At 42.5% G+C, this 17,476-nt stretch overlaps 1 protein-coding gene across 1 annotated transcript in view; it reads left to right on the forward strand.

The window, feature by feature from the left end:
• Positions 1–356: 356 nt before the first annotated feature.
• LOC124720322 (poly [ADP-ribose] polymerase tankyrase-1-like) overlaps positions 357–17,476 on the forward strand; it is an 85,767-nt gene continuing 68,647 nt past the window's right edge. The window contains exon 1 of the mRNA XM_047245633.1: positions 357–473. The gene's annotated coding sequence lies outside the window, so the exon portion shown is untranslated. The remainder of the gene's footprint in view (positions 474–17,476) is intronic.

Raw genomic sequence — 17,476 nt, forward strand, 5'->3', positions numbered from 1 at the left:
AGAGTGACGACGCCTGAGGTTACAAGTTTTTTGTCCGGAGTGCGTATTTCAGAGGGGGAGGAGAGAATGACCACTGGGATGAAGAGCTCACCGTGTGCAGGTACGCGACCGTCCTGGAGTCAAGTCAAGAGAGGCCGCGAGCTGAGAAAGAGCAGCAGCGCAGTTGTCCTTATTACGAAGGTGCCCTCCACGTCCTCGGTGTGAGAGGCTGCGCAGGAGTACTTCAGACGACAGACAGCTGCAAATGTTTCGTTGTTGGGGTCGGGCGTGTGTGTGTGGGGGGGTGGGGGGGGCAAGTGGGGATGGGGGCGGAGCAGAGAGGGGAGGCGGCGAGCACAGTGGGTGGGGGTGGGTGGGGGCGGCAGCCGGGCCCAGCCCAGCCGCGGCCAGGGAGCGAGGCCAGAAAAGAAGGCGGGAGCCGCCTCCGCTGCCGCCCGCCACTGCTGCGCCTGCTGCACCGCTGCACGCCTCCGGTGAGTCTCCGCCGCACTTCTGCCGCAGCCGTGCGGCGTGTCGCGCCCCTCACTTAACTCACCTTCCTAGTCTCCTGTCATCAGTGGTCCTCATTCTTAAAAGCCGCCACAACGAAAATGCGGGGAAGTAAAGGAAGGACCGAGTCCTTTATTCTGTCTTTCTTAACTTCGTAATCTTATTCTCCCACTCATCTCTATTGAAATCCTCTGTCTTTGCGCGAATTTCGAAAGCTTAGAGATGCGTAAGATATACAGAAGAATAACTTTTTACTTATCTTCGTTATCTCGTTGTTGTTGTCGATGGCTCAAAGTTTTATCTTGGGGTACATTCTTGCAGCTGGCAATTCGATTTTCTTACGTTCTTGACAACTAAATAACCGATGAAGATTTGCCTGTATTATTCTTGCATTTTATTCTTTGTCACATCTCTCAACATCACACCGTTTTCACATTTTTCAGATAACCAAAAAACAATAATTAAATAGTTGGTGACAAACTTAGAAAACATCTACTTCCATCAGAGGCATGCCCACCATTACTTACATTCTGGGCCGTGCGGTTCTAGGCGCTACAGTCTGGGGTCGAGCGGACGCTACAGTCGCGGGTTCGAATCCTGCCTCGGGCATGGATGTGTGTGATGTCCTTAGGTTAGCTAGGTTTAATTAGTTCTAAGTTCTAGGCGACTGATGACCTCAGAAGTTAAGTCGCACAGTGCTCAGAGCCATTTGAACCTTACATTCTGCAGTACTCACATTATTCCAAACAGTTTAAAAAAGCAAAAGAATTTACAAACTTTCTTTACCAAGGAATGACAACGGCCTTGCCGCAGTGGATACACCGGTTCCCGTGAGATCACCGAAGTTAAGCGCTGTCGGATGGGTGACCATCCAGACCGCCATGCGCTGTTGCCATTTTTCGGGGTGCACTCAGCCTCGTGGTGCCAACTGAGGAGCTGCTCGACCGAACAGTAGCGGCTTCGGTCAGGAATACCATCATAACGACCGGGAGAGCAGTGTGCTGACCCTACGCCCCTCATATCCGTATGCTCCACTGAGGATGACACGGCGGTCTGATGGTCCCGGTAGGCCACTCGTGGCCTGACGACGGAGTGTTGTACCAAAGAATAATCCTCGCTAAAATATATCATTATTCTTTAAATCACTCTAGAAATAAATTTAATATTTAGTATTAGATTGTACATTTAATAATATTTTAAGCATACCACAAATTTCGCAATTTCAGTTATTTTTGAAATAATACTAATTTTAACTGTTACTACATATAAATTGTAACACATTAATTTCTTTCTTATATATTGTAGCCTGACATAGACTACATCGTATACAAAATCATATGAATTCTTTTAATGAAAGAGCTGAGATAATTTTAACCTATGCAAGAATCGATAGTACGCACGGTGTCCGTTATCTCTATATAAAAAAAAGGTAATGTTAGAGGACAGTGACTCATTATACTGTTATAATTGGATAGGCTTCCGAGGCCAGAGTCTGTCGACATAAACGTTTTCTGGGTGTGGTACCGCGGCATCATGGATGAAACTACTGCTACTGGAGGGAAGTCAACGTTTCGGCCACTAGCAGCGCTCTAGCTATGCCGCGTCCCTTATATTTTGTTGTTACTGTTCACTGCACATGCCATTACGTTATAATTTTAAAAAGATAGGTCGTTTAATTGGTCACTTAAGGAAGAAGGAGAAGGAACTTTGCCCGCCACTGTGGCCGAACTGTTCTAGGCGCTTCAGTGTGGAACTGAGTTATCTCTACGGTCGCGGGTTAGAATCCTGCCTCGGGCATGGATGTGTGTGATGTCCTTAGGTTAGGTTAGGTTTAAGTAGTTCTAAGTTCCAGGGGACTGATGACCTCAGAAGTTAAGTCCCATAGTGGCGAAAGCCATTTCAACCATTTAGAAGGAACTTCTTCTTGATTGGTTATTGCGATGTTCCATGACCTGGAACGCAAGAGCTCGTCTGAATCCTTCCTGTATTGGTTCACACGAGCTATGCACAATAGCAGATTACTCTTACAGCATAATTTTAACAGTGCCATTACTACCAATATTTACTGTCGTCGCATCTTGTATGTTTTCAAAGCTGTTGTCTGAACTAATTTTACCCTAGATTTAAGCATGTCGGAGCAGTATGAGCAATGGATACTTGCAGCAAGCTTCTTCCACAAAGTGGCAGTATATGTAAGCCCTATTTCCCAGTTGACCGACCTTCAGGCACTGAGGACTGATCAATGTTTTTGCTAAAACAAGAAAGAATATTGTGGACAGTTGCACGTAGAATTCATTACGTTATGTACAGTTATTTGAAAGACTGCACACAACCCGAAGGAGCTGACCGGTTAGCCAAAATGAAACAACCTAACCAGTTGGAACTAATTCTCAGGCTATGGAATTTCAGGAACAACAAGACAGTCAATGAAAATGCCTCTGAACTTCAGCAGTGTACTGCTTAGTCGACAATGCTGTGCATTGCAGAAATGGACAATAGGAAGAGCATTAGCACATTTTCCTTTGATGTACGTGACGCACTCAGCTCCACGTAACTCAGACGCTGGACAGGTAGAGGTGGTCCAGGTGCATGGTCACTTCGCTCTCCACATCTGACGACCTACAAAAATTATTTTTAATTTTGTGGGGGCGTATCAAAAGCCTCGTGTACGTATCACCAATTACCGACGAAAAAACTGTGGCACCTGTTTCAGTTTATGCAGCAGTCTTTTGAATCGCCCTGTGCTCTGGTAAAACCGATTGTAATTGTCGGCTACAATAAACGTATTTGGAAGTAGTGAAACAACTGTAAGAGTTAAGCAAGATTATCTACCTGCCGCAGTATTCTTACCGTCCACTTCCGCGGAATAAACACTTTATCTGCTTTCGGTACAGTGCACCAGGAGACGTTACCGCAAATCAATGTGACAAGAGGCAGAATAAGTAAAGCTCACTGCCTGTAGGTCAGTACCGTGCGAGGTACTTCTGAGAGTGGAAGATGTTCTTGTTGAGTTTGTCTCTGTTCGTTGACGACTTTTTAATTTGTTACCCATTCGGACACCAAGGAATTTTACACGAACTGTTTCATTTAGTTTGTGACCATTAACGACTGATACTGCTGCAAGTAGGTCACTGTTGCTTGTTTGGAAACGCATAATGAGACTCATTGTGGTATTAAGACTCATAAACTGCCAACTGTGAACCGCATCTTCGGCTGTCATCCTTTTTTTATGGGGCTGAGTTTGGATTCTTGATTAGTGTGCTTGGGTCACGATCTACAGTTTTTTAACCGCACGCTAGTCTCTACAAGGTTATTCATGGAGATTAACAGCGAGAATGTGCCCAGCACCGGCCTTTGTCGAAAGTCTCATGTCGTGTTCCCCCTCAGTCAGAGGTTAGTTTCATGCCTATAACACCCTATGACTTACGATACGAATGTCAAACTCGACATATGGGAGAGGAATTAGACTTACAACACAACTCATTAATAATGAAAAGTGTGAAATTTCACATGAGTACTAAAAGGAATCCACCAAATTTGGATTACATGATAAGTCACACAAATCTCAAGGGTGTAAATTGAACTAAATACTTAGGGATTACAAATACAAATAACCTAAATTGTTACGATCACATAGAAAATATTATGGGTAGAGCAAACCAAAGACTGAGATTCAATGGCAGAACACTTCAAAGGCTGTAACAGGTCTACTAAAGAGACTACTTACGCCAAGCTTATCCGCCCTATTTTGGAGTACTGCTGTGCGGTGTGGGATCCGCATCAGGTGGGACTGACGTATGACATCGATAAATTTCAAAGAAGGGCAGCTCGTTTTGTACTATCGCGAAACAGGGGAGATAGTGCCGCAGACATGATACGTGAATTGGAGTGGCAGTCATTAAAAGAAAGGCGTTTTTCGTTGCGACGGGATGTTCTCATGAAATTTCAATCACCAGTTTTCTCCTCCAATTGCAAAAACATTCTGTTGTAACTCACCTACATAGGGAGAAATGATAATCACGATAAAATAAGAGAAATTTAAGAGCTCGTTTTTCCCACTCACCGTTTGAGGGTGCAACGATAGAGTGACAGCTTGAAGGTGGTTCATTGAACCCTTTGCCAGTCACTTTATTGTGAATATCAGATTAATTACGTAGATGTAGATACCAAGTAGAGCTTTGTGTTCCTCACGATCGGAGATTTTCGCCCGGTCACGAAATACACCAACAAGATAAATTACCATATTAGCTAATGAATCACTTTACATCCCATTTTATGTGGAGAAGTCCTCAAGGTGAAACTGTGAATCAGTTAGAGAGTCCTGCTCAATTAAAAGCTACTCTTTCGTAGCCACTTTTTCATAGAATTCTGAAAAGAGTGGAAGGAGTGAAACAGGCAAATAATTAAAGATGGTCTGGCTATGTGTAATTTTATAGATCGCTATTCCTGTAGTGCATTTAACTCTGTCAGGAAGTATGCACCAAGTCGTTGATTACATAAATAGCTAAGGGGTGATCCTACCAAATCAGCAGAAACTCGATCAGGCTATCATTTTTATTAATCTTAAGTCTATAAACACTCGGTCGTGGCCAACAGAATTTCTGTTTTTAGTGGTCTGATGACTTTGTTATCTCCTTAGTTTCTCCACATTTGAAACTACAGTCCGTTGGCGGAATAGCAGTGTCTGCACAAATAAATCCAATGCGTCTGTACGGGGCTCGCTGCCACTGTGAGGAAGTAATCAGTGTCGGAATATGGGAGAGGATGACACGGTAGCAGGTCGGCATCTGACGGTAATCTGGTCCTTATTCTAGAGCTATTTATTTTAGTAGGGATCTTATCATAAATAGTTGGAAGTGGTATATTGATAGTACATAAACCATTCTTCATAATCTCCATCCACAAAATGAATGGGAATCCCCCCCCCCCCATTCTGTCATCTATCACAGACAACGGATACGCTCTTCACAACAGAAGTTATAAGCGTAGCGCTATAGTATGATACATACAGACGACGAAAATTGGTTAATTAACTTTATAGACAAAATTGAAAACCGAGCCTCTGAATCTTTATAAAATGAGGGACTGGCTACACGAATATTTGGCGCTGTAGATGGAATATGTAACCACACTGCCATGCTGACATATATAGGCAAATATTTTAATATATTATTCTACAAGTAAAACTAAAGACAAAATTTCACATGAACATAGGTCCGGAAATGTTTAGTTACGGAGTTACGGCTAATACAAGATTTTGCATGAAATTTATCAACTTAGTTAACATGGAGCCATCGCATAACTGTCCGAGGTTAAAATAGAGCACGATTTCCATTTATTTTGTTGTTATTGGTCTGGTGAATCTAATAAAACATGTCCCAGACGTGAGCCTGCAGTGGTTTTCCAGAACATCCGGAGAAGACGCAATTTCGTAAAACTTTTAGTTTATTAACTACTTGGCCCAATTTGTTTTTTTCTTAAATTCCATATAATTGCACAAAGTTTTCAACAGAAGTTGTAGAAAATATAAATTTGGAAAAATGGAGGTAATAACGTTGAGTGAAACTGTATGAATGTATCAGATAATCTGCTTGTATTAATACCGTAGCATACGTGAATTCATGTTAAACCGGAAAAAAACCAAAGCTCATTGTTAACGAAGTTGTACAGTGAACATACAATTTCACAATAAATCCACAATAAATGTTCAAAAATGTCTACACCGAGTTCAATGCATTTAGCTGCACGTGTATGAACGGATTTTGTTGCTCGTTTCAGGGAAGTGAACAAATTTACTTGTGTAATAGTCTTTGCTTCTCTGAATGTTCTGGAAAACCACTGCAGGCACACGTCTGGGACATGTTTCATTAGGTTCACCAGACCAATAACAACAAAATACACGGAAATCGTGCTTTATTTTAACCTCGTACAGTTTTGCGATGGCTGCATATTAGTGAAGTTGCTAAATTTCAGGCAAAATCTTTTATTAGCCGTAACTCCATAACTAAACACTTGCGGACCTATGTTTATATCAACTTTTTTGTTTGGTTTTACTTGAAAATAACATATTTAAGTATTTGCATATCTTCGTGAATCACCCTGTGTACTTCTTCTCTGCCTGGGTGCAGCGCCTAAACGTAGCGCGTGCCGAATAACAGAGGCGCCGTGGGCAAACGCACGGCGGCCACTACTGGCTGGCTCGCCTCTGTACTCACGGGCAAGTATACGAAGTTTAAGGCAGTGGACAGAACAGATAAATTCCCGTGTGGCTAACAATGTTGTCTAACACTAAAGGATTACAGAGCAAATCTGATAAATGTTTACTGACATTATGCAAATACCAGCGAAAGATGCCTCACATTAGCAAGAATACAAATGAAAGTTATTGATATTTAGTCATGAAGAAAATGCAAGGATACAGCTTAAAAGTGGAGCATGTATATGCAGACTTTCTTTCTCAAACTACGAAAACCCATGTGCACTCTTTCAAAAGTCCTGAAGTATATTTCCTTTACTATGTTGCTGTTGTTGTTGCCCTCAGTCCAGAGACTGGTTTGATGCAAGTCTCCACGCCACTCTATCCTGTCCAAGCTTCTTCATCTCCAAGTAGTTGCTGGAACGTACATTCTTCTGGATCTACTTAGTGTATTCATCTCTTGGTCTCCCTATACGATTTTTACCGTCCAAGCTGCCATCCAGTACGAAATTTTTGATCCCTTGATACCTCAGAACATGTCCTACCAACCGATCCCTTCTTCTAGTCAAGTTCTGCCACAAATTACTCTCTTCCCTAATTCTGTTTACAACCTCCTCATTAGTTACGTGATATACCTATCTAATCTTCAGCATTATTCTGTACCACTACATTTCGAAAGCTTCCATTCTGTGCTTGTCTAAACTACTTATCGTCCATGTCTTACTTCCATATACTGCTACACTCCACACAAATACTTTCAGAAAGGACAACCCAACAAATCTGTACTCAATATTAGTATATTACTCTTTTCCATTAACGCTTTCCCTGCGATTGTCAGTCTACGTTTTATATCCTCTCTACTTCAACTGTCGTCATTTTGCTCCCAAAATAGCGAAACTCATCTACTACTTTAAGTGTTTCATTTCCTAATCTAATTCCCTCAGCATCACCTGATTAAATTCAACTACTTTCCATTATCCTCGTTTTGCTTTTGTTGATGTTCATCTTATATCCTCCTTCCAAGACACTGTCCATATGGTTCAACTGCTCTTCCAGGTTGTTTGCTGTCTCTGGCAGAATAACAATGTCATGGGAAAACCTCAAAGTTTTTATTCTTTTCCTGAACTTCAATTTCTTCTCCAAATGTTTCTTTTGTTTCTTATACTGCTCGCTCAGTACACAGATCGAATAACATCGGGGATAGGCTACAACCCTTTCTCACTCCCTTCTCCACTATTACTTCCCTTTCATGCCCCTCGACTCTTCCAACTGTCATCTGGTTTCTGTAGAAATTTTAAATAGCCTTTCGCTCCCTGTATTTGACTCCTGCCACCTTCAGAATTGGAAAGTCAACATTGTCAAAAGCTTTCTCTAAATCTACAAATGCTAGAAACGTATATTGTCCTTTCCTTAATATATTTTCTAAGATAAAGTCGTAGGGTCAGCATTGCCTCACGTGTTCCAACATTTCTACAGAATACAAACTGACCTTCCCTGAGGTCAGCTTCTACCAGTTTCTCCATTCCTCTGTAAAGAATTCGTGTTAGTATTTTGGAGGTGACTTATTAAACTAACAGTTCGGTAATTTTCACACCTATCAACACCTGCTTTCTCTGATATTATTATTTTCTTCTTGAAGTCTGAGGGTATTTCGCTTGTGTCATAAATGTTTCTCTCATAGATCTTGCTCACCAGACGGAAGACTTTTGTCATGGCTGCTACTCCCTAAGCTATTAGTAGTTCTAATGGAATGTTGTCTCCTCCTGGGGTCCTGTTTCTACTTAGGTCTTTCACTCCTCTGTCAAATTCTTCACCCAGTATCATATCTCCCATTTAATTTTCATCTACGTCCTCTTCCATTTCCATAATATTGCCCTCCAGTACATCGCCGTTGTATAAATCTCCTATATATTACTTCCACCTTTCTGCTTTGTTTAGAACTAGTTTTCCATCTAAGGTCTTCCTTTACCATAAATGGTGCAAATATTAATCATTATTGTTTGCTAGCGATAAAATAGTCCTGTCGGAGCATAACTAAGGTATTATCTTCGTCTTTACAAGATCCTGTCAGAAAAGTGTTGAAGCACCTGAGTCAATCCTCATCCCGCCTTCCTCTTGAAAAATTTTAGCGCACGAACTCATTTCCACGTTTTTAACGCAGATTCTAAGTCCTCCTAGTCAGTCCTTCTTTGTAGCTAAACCTACATACTCAGCGTCTTCCTCTGACTAGCACTGTCTACGTATGTCACCCAATGGCTCCTCTATCCTCCCATTGATTTAAACTGCTTCCCACAGCCAGTGTCTCCTACATCACTTAGGAGACACAATTGTCTTTCGTTCCCACTGCCACAGTCTTCATCACACCTCAGCAGTTAGATAGTTAGTTACTTTCATGTTCCATGGATCATTTTACACGATAAATCGTGATGATGTGGTACGACTCCTTTTACATTCATTCTGCAAATCAATTTGTACATCTCTTCGTACTCAAAACATCACCATATAATTCTTTTTTTCCACTAAAATGAAAACAAGGAAATACAGATTGAGTTAGCAATACCTACCATTCACCTTTTACACATTGCAAACTTAGACAGCCTGGACATTTAAGGGGGAGGCGTGTTTATAGCGATAAAAAGTGCAATAGCATCGAAGGAAATTGATGGAGATGGGTAATGTTAAATAATTTGGGTGAAGGTCACGGTTAAAGCAGGCTCAAACCTGGTAATTGTACGTATCTATAGGCATCCTGGCTCAGCAGCCCGTTGTGGCAGAAAACCTGAAGGAAAATTTGGAAAATATTTCGAGTAGACTTGCCGACCATGTTATAGTTTTGGGTGGAGATTTTAATTTACTGGGAGACTCAAACGTTTATAACGGGTGGCAGGGACAAAGAATCCAGTGAAATTTCTTTTAAGTGCATTATCTGAAAACTACCTTGAGCAGTTAAACAGAGAACCGACTCGTGGCGACCTTCTGGTGACAAACATACTCGAACTATTTGAAACAGTTAGACAGAACAGGGAATCATCGATGATAAAGCGGTTACGGCATCGATGATTTCAACCGAAAATAGAAATATTAAAAAGGTAGGAAGATTTTTCTGTTTAGAAAAAGTGACAAAAAGAAGATTTCAGAGTACCTGAAGGCTCAACACAAAAGTTTTGTCTCAAGTACAGACAGTGTTGAGGATCAGTGGACAAATTTCAAAACCATCGTACAATGTGCATTAGATGAGTATGTGCCAAGCAAGATCGTAAGAGAAGGGAAAGAGCCACCGAGGTACAACAACCGAGTTAGAAAACTACTGCGAAGCAAAGGGAACTTGACAGCAAAGATAAACATAGCCAAAGCTTTGCAGACAAAAAAGAATTACACGAAGCGAAATGTAGTGTGAGGAAGGCTATGGGAGAGGCGTTCAACGACTTCGAAAGTAAAGTTCTATGTACTGACTTGGTCGAAAATCCTAAGAAATTTTGGTCTTATGTCAAAGTGGTTGGTGGATCAAAAGAAAATGTCCAGACACTCTTGGACAAAAATTGTACTGAAACAGAGGATGACGGACTAAAGGCCGAAATCGTAAATATCTTTTTCCAAAGCTGTTTCACAGAGGAAGACTGCACTGTAGTTCCTTCTCTAGATTGTCGCACAGATAACAAAATGGTAGATATCGGAATAGATAACAGAGGGATTAAAAAACAATTATAATTGCTCAAAAGATGAATGGCCGCTGGACCTGATGGGATACCAGTTCGATTTTACACAGAGTACGCGAATGAACTTGACCCCCTTCTTGCAGCGGTGTACTGTAGAAGAGCGTAGCGTTCCAAAACATTGGAAAAAGGCACACGTCATCCCCGTTTTCAAGAAGGGACGTCGAACAGATGTGCAGAACTATTGACCTATATCTCTAACGTCGATCAGTTGTAGAATTTTGGAACACGTATCATGTTCGAGGATAATAACTTTTCTGGAGACTACTCTGTAGGAATCAGCATAGGCTTCGAACAAGACGATCGTGTGAAACCCAGCTCGCGCTATTCGTCCACGAGACTCAGAGAGCGATAGACATGGGTTCCCAGGTAGATGCCGTGTTTCTTGACTTCCGCAAGGCGTTTGATAGAGTTTCCCAAAGTCGTTTAAGAGAATATGGACTATCAGGCTAATTGTGTGATTGGAGTGAAGAGTTCCTAGATAACAGAACGGAGCATGTCATTCTCAATGGAGAGAAGTCTTCCAAAGTAAGAGTGATTTCAGGTGTGCCGCAGGGGAGTGTCGTAGGACTGTTGCTATTCACAATATATATATATAAGTGACCTTGTGGATAACATAGTAAGTTTACTGAGGCTTTTTGTGGATGATGCTGCAGTATATCGAGAGGTTGCAACAATGGAAAATTGTACTGAAATGCAGGAGGATCTGCAGCGAATTGACGCATGGTGCAGGGAATGGCAATTCAATCTCAATGTAGACAAGTGTAATGTGCTGCGAATACATAGAAAGAAAGATCCCTTATTATTTAGCTTCAAAATAGCAGGTCAGCAACTGGAAGCAGTTAATTCCATAAATTATCTCGTAGTAGGCATTAGGAGTAAAATGCAATCCGAAAACAAAGGAAGTAGGTTACAGTACGCTTGTTCGCCCACTGCTTGAATATTGCTCAGCAGTGTGGGACCCGTACCAGATAGGGTTGATAGAAGAGATGGAGAAGATCCAATGGAGAGCAGCCCACTTCTTTACAGGATCATTTAGTAATCGCGAAAGCGTTACGCAGATGATAGATAAACTCCAGTGGAAGACTCTGCAGGAAAGACGCTCAGTAGCTCGGTACAGGTTTTTGTTGAAGTTTCGAGAACATACCTTCACTGAAGAGTCAAGTAGTATATTGCTCCCTCCTACGTATATCTTGCGTAGAGACCATGAGGATAAATCAGAGAGATTAGAGCCCATACAGAGGCATACCGACAATTTTTCTTTCCACGAACAATACGAGATTGGAATAGAAGGGAAAACCGATAGAGATACTCTAGGTACCCTCCGCCACACACCGTCAGGTGGCTTGCGGAGTATGGATGTAGATGTAGATGTAGATGTAGAATTCTTCTACGGAATGGAAGGAGTCGTCAAGGAGAAACTTTTTCAATTTATTTTCAAATTTTATCTTGCTGTCTGTTAGACATTTTATATCACGCGGTAAGTCGTCAAAAATTTTTGTTGCAGCGTGGTGCCCCCGTTTCACCCCTTATGTATCTCATTGTTCCTTTTGAATTGTAGAGGATTATTTACAACAAACTTCATCAGGGAATAAATATACTGTGAAGCAGTAGTCAGAATGCCCAACTTCGTAAACAGATGTCTAGAAGAAAATCACAGGTGAGCCCCACGTACGAGGTGGAATCCAAAATTTTCGGGACTGGTGCTGCCATCTGGAAAGTAGCAGTAGTATATCTTTGCACAAGTAGGTGGCGAGAGCTGCATATCTGATGAGTCAGTGTGCAGAGTGTCATTTAGCCGGGAGGACGTGTTGGGTGTCCACACTGATTTCCACAATACTCTCTGTTTGGTGTGTGGCGATTCTACGAAGGCACAGCGTGTTGAAGTGTGCACCTTCGTCAGACCGCATCTGATGATCCAACCCTCCTTTCACGGGTTGTCACAGGCGACGAGAGCTGGATTTACGGTTATGACACATAGACAAAGCAACAACCGTTCCCGTGGAAGAGCCCGGGCTCTCCAAGACCCAAAAGGGCGAGACAGGTCAAGTGCAAAGTGAAGAGCATGATCATCGTTTTCTCTGATAACAAGGGAATTGTGCACAAAGAATTCGACCCACCCAACCAAACAGTGAATTCCGAGTACTACTGTGACGTTTTGCGACGGTTCCGTGAAAACGTGCAGCGACGACGGCCCGAACTTTGGCGTCAAGGGAACTGGCTGCTGCATCGCGATAACACGCCCTGTCACACGTCCTTGCTCACCAGGACCTTTTTGACAAAAAACGACATGGGGGTTATATTCCACCCACCGTATGCGCCAGATTTGGTAACTTGTAGCTTCGCTGAAACTCAAGTTAAAAGACCATCGGTTCGACATTCTAGAGAGGTTTCAAGAAGCATCGGTGTCGGTGATAAACACCCTCAAAGAACAGGACTTCCAGAAAACGTTGGACCATTGGCAGAAGCGCTGGGACCAGTGTGTATGTGCGGATGGAAACTACTTTGAGGGTGATGGTGGCCATTAGTCCAAAGAGAAGATTTTCAACAGATGGCAGCACCAGTCCCGAAAATTTTGGATAGCACCTTGTATTACTCTTGCACCACATTTCTGGGCCATGAACATCTTCTTTCTTAAAGATGAGTTACCCCAGAACAGTACTCCATATGACATTACTGAATGAAAATAACCAAAGTGTGTCAACTTACTGATTCCTCTCTCCGCAAAATTTGCTATGATTGTAAGTGCAAATGTGGTCAAACTACGTTGTTTTAGGAGTTCCAAAATGTGTTCTTTTAAATTTAAATTCTTATCAATACGGACATCTAAGAATTTTGAAGTTTCCACCCTACGTATTATTTCTTCACCATGTGTTACACTTATCACTGATGCTGTTGCCCTAGAGGTGGAGAACTGAATATGATGAGTCTTTGAGAAATTCAGGGTGACACCATTCGCTGAAAACGGGTCAATAATACTTTTGAGAACTTTGTTCACCATTTCTTCCATTTCTATATGGATACTGGGAGTGATTACAATACTGGTGTCATCTGCAAAAAGAGCTAATTCCGCTTGTTTTACATTAGATGGGAGATCATTTACATACATGAGAAACAGTAGTGGACCTAAGATTGAGCCTTGGGGAATCCCATATATGATTTCTCCCCAGTCAGAATTATGTCCCTTGATTCTGTTGATTGAATTTCTGCATTCGTTTGGTTAGATATGACATAATCCATTGGTTGGCTATACCATCACTTCCATGAAACTTCAATTTATTTAGGAATATATTATGATTCACACAATCAAGTGGCCTGGATAGTTCCCTGAAAATACCTATCTGTGCTATTTTGTTATTTAGTGCTTGTAAGATCTGGTGTCAGAACATGTAAATTGTATTTTCAGCAGAGCAACCCCTCTGGAACCCAAACTATGATTTGTTGGCGGATATTACTGTTGCCAAGGTGAGATACTTTTTTAGAATACATCACCATCTCAAAAATTTTGGAAAATGATGTCAGCAGCGAAATAGATCGGGATTTACTGACGTTTCTCTTATCACCTTTCTTAAAGAGGGGTTTAACGATGGCATATTTTAGTCTCTCTGGGAAAATGCATTGAGTCAGTGATGCATTACATATTTCAGACAATGCCAGACTTATTAAATGGGAACAAATCTTTAGTATTCTATTGGAAACACCATCAAAACCAGAAGAGCTTTTATTCGTGAGTGAATGTATGAACCACTTAATTCAGTTCAAATATTCTGGAAGTTTGAACCTATCTTTTTCCTTATACTCATGTGTTTCAAATTTCAATTCAAAATGTGCCCTTCCCTATACATAATCCCCCACCCCCCACCCCTGCCCCCTTTCAACGCTGTGTATGGTATCCACTCGTCTGTATTTCTCCTTTCCACTGTCTCCTCTCTGTTTTGCTTCCACTGTTTCTATCTCCATCCATCTCTCTATCTGTGTTATTGTTGCAGTCTCTCACTCTCTCACTGACCATCAATATCTCTCTCTCTTTAGTTCCCACTGTTACTGCCATCATAACCTCTGTCTTTCTCTTTCACTGCCATGTTCTGTCTTCCACCATCATTATCTCCTTGCTCATTGTCCCTCACCTGGCACTGTCTCCTCTCCCTTCCGTGCGCAATGCCTCTCTGCTACTCTGTTTCAGCGCAAAAAACCGCGAGCGTGTTCTCATGGCAAAGGGTTTGGTGAGGAGCATGGGCTGATGCAGCTGGCTCTCCACTACCTGTCAAAGTCTTTTAAATGGGAACATATTCGCCTTTTTATGTGCTCCTACAGGAACTTTCTTCTGCTGGTTTGTAACACGGTGTCCTGCTTACGTAAAAGGGAATTCTGCAGGTCAGTACAATCTGGAAAGGTTAATTATGTACTTCCCCTCATTTATATACTTTGACTCATGTAATCAAAAATAAGTACTCTTAATATAAGGTTTAAACACAGTCGCTTGTTTTACATTTTTTGGGTGCTTTTCTCGATAACCACTGTTCATCGAAAATGCCCAGCTTATGATGTGATAAAAAAGTAAAAATGTTACTAGAATTATTTTATCGGATTTGTTAACTTTCAAAATATACATGCTCTTTTCGGGCTTGTTAAGACTCTTTTTAGCCCATTCTTTTGTCGCTGAAGTACCACCTAGGGCATGAGGTGCCCACTGTTCATGGACAGGGCATCCGCGGCTCGTGGTCTTGCATTAGCGTTCTCGCTTCCCGCGCACGGGGTCCCGGGTTCGATTCCCTTGAGATGACTGGGTGTTGTGTGTCTTTCATCATCATTTCGTCGTCATTCACTCGCAAGTCGCTGTAGTGGCGTTAAAGAACTTGTGGAGCGGCGGACGAACCGCCCCGCGAGGGGTCTCCCGGCCACCAATGCCATACGCTCATTATTACTATGGACAGAGCGTCATAAAGTCTTATTAGTGAAGAAATGCTGAATAAAATATAATTTCGTGACCTCAGAACCATTGCGATGACTGTAGTACCTCTGCCATTTGTTCGCTACGTCAGTTAAAACTACATTTTCGCCTCAGACCTTTAATTTATCTTAACTATGGTAACCTTGAACCTCTGGACGATATCGAAAAAAGTGCTCCGAGAATACCGTCTTAGGAACATGTGGTGAAAATTTCGGCATATCTACCATGAATTGAAATAATAGAAGTGGCAATCCCCCAATTGATACTTACCGTGCTCAAAAAATCATAGCTTTGCAGAGTTTGCTCAGGAACCGCCCTTGAAAAAATAGTCTTCTTAAAAGCTGCCTAAGGTACACCATAGTGCACGACTGGTGCAAAAGAACAAACCGATTGGCTCAGTTTGCCTGGACTGAAGGATGTGCGTAGTGTTTATATTTTGACCCTGTACTGTACCTTGACGCGGTGGTAACACCGGTTCCCATCACCATAGGCTATGTTAAGCGTTGTCGGACAGGGAAACTGAGAAGCTGCTTGATCGACAAGTAGCGGAACCCGTCTCGTAAACTGTCATACGACCGGCAGATCAGTGTGCTGGCTACGTGCGCTTCCATATCCGCATCCAGTGACGCGTGTGGGCTGACGGTGACATGGCGGCCGATCGGTACCGTTGGGCCTTCATGGCCTCTTCGGACGGAGTTTGTTTATACTGTAATATAGCTACAGTAAGCGCGTTCTTCGGACAGGTATGCAAACTGTAGATATGCCAAGGGCTATCTAAAACATTGGAACCTTTGTAATTAACAGAACTCTTAGATACGACCTCCTCCAGAATCGCCGTTTCTCTTACCGCTTTTTGGAACATACTGGAACCAACCATTGTCGCACCCCGATCACATGCCACCATGACCACCAGTAAACGATGTTGTCTTGAATCTCCTAAGCAGGAAGTAGCAGTGCTCCAAACTCCATTACAGCAACTGCCTTCAGAATACTCCTACACAAAGTTAAAGCGTGAGTCTGAGCTCAATACCATTACGCCAAGCCCCACGTTCTGCGCCCAGAGAGTGTTCGTGTTGACTCTCGCGTTTATCTATCCGCCTAGATGCTAATTTCAGAAATACCTCTCGTGACATCACTGCAACGATTTACCGAGAACGGCTGTTGCCGAAACTGGAACGACGAAACTCCAAAAAACCGAAAGAGGCCAGTGGCACAAAGAGCGTACAGTATGCGCACCGATTTTCGCGCTGAAATACCATCTGTGACGTCCCACACTACTGAATCCAACTTTCGTACTGACTTACATTTAAATACAAGGCTATTCTCTCTCTCTCACAAACACACATATATACCATGTGATCAAAAGTATCCGGACATGCGGAGAAACATACCTTTTTCATATTAGGTGCATTGTGCTGCCACCTGTTTCCAGGTATTCTATATCAGCGACCTCAGTAGACATTAGACATCCGGAGAGAGCAGAATGGCGCACTCCGCAGAACTCACAGACATCGAACATGGTCAGGTGATTGGCTGTCACTTGTATCATACGTCTATATGTGAGACTTCCACACATCTGAACATCCATAGATTCAATGTTTCCGATGTGATAGTGAAGTGGGAATGTGAAGGGACAGCCGGCCGGTGTGGCCGAGTGGTTCTAGGCGCGTCAGTCTGGAACCGCGCGACCGCTACGGTCGCAGGTTCGAATCCTGCCTCGGGCGTGGATGTGTGTGATTTCCTTAGGTTAGTTAGGTTTAAGTAGTTCTAAGTTCTAGGGGACTGATGACCTCAGATGTTAAGTCCCATAGTTCTCAGAGCCATTTGAACCATTTTTTTTGTGAAGGGACACGTACAGCACAAAAGAGTACAGGCCGACCTCGTCTGCTGACTGACAGAGACCGACGACAGTTGAAGAGGGTCGTAATGTCTAATAGGCAGACATCTATCCAGAGCATCACACAGGAATTCCAAACTGCATCAGGATCCACTGCAAGTACTGTGACAGTTAGGCTGGAGATGAGAAAACTTATATTTCGTAGCGGCTGCTCGTAAACCACACATCACGCCAGTAAATGTCAAACGACGCCTCGCTCGGTGTAAGAAGCGTTCACATTGGACGATTGA

This window comes from Schistocerca piceifrons, chromosome 11, assembly GCF_021461385.2.
Source record: "Schistocerca piceifrons isolate TAMUIC-IGC-003096 chromosome 11, iqSchPice1.1, whole genome shotgun sequence".
Classification (NCBI taxonomy): Eukaryota; Metazoa; Arthropoda; class Insecta; order Orthoptera; family Acrididae; genus Schistocerca; species Schistocerca piceifrons.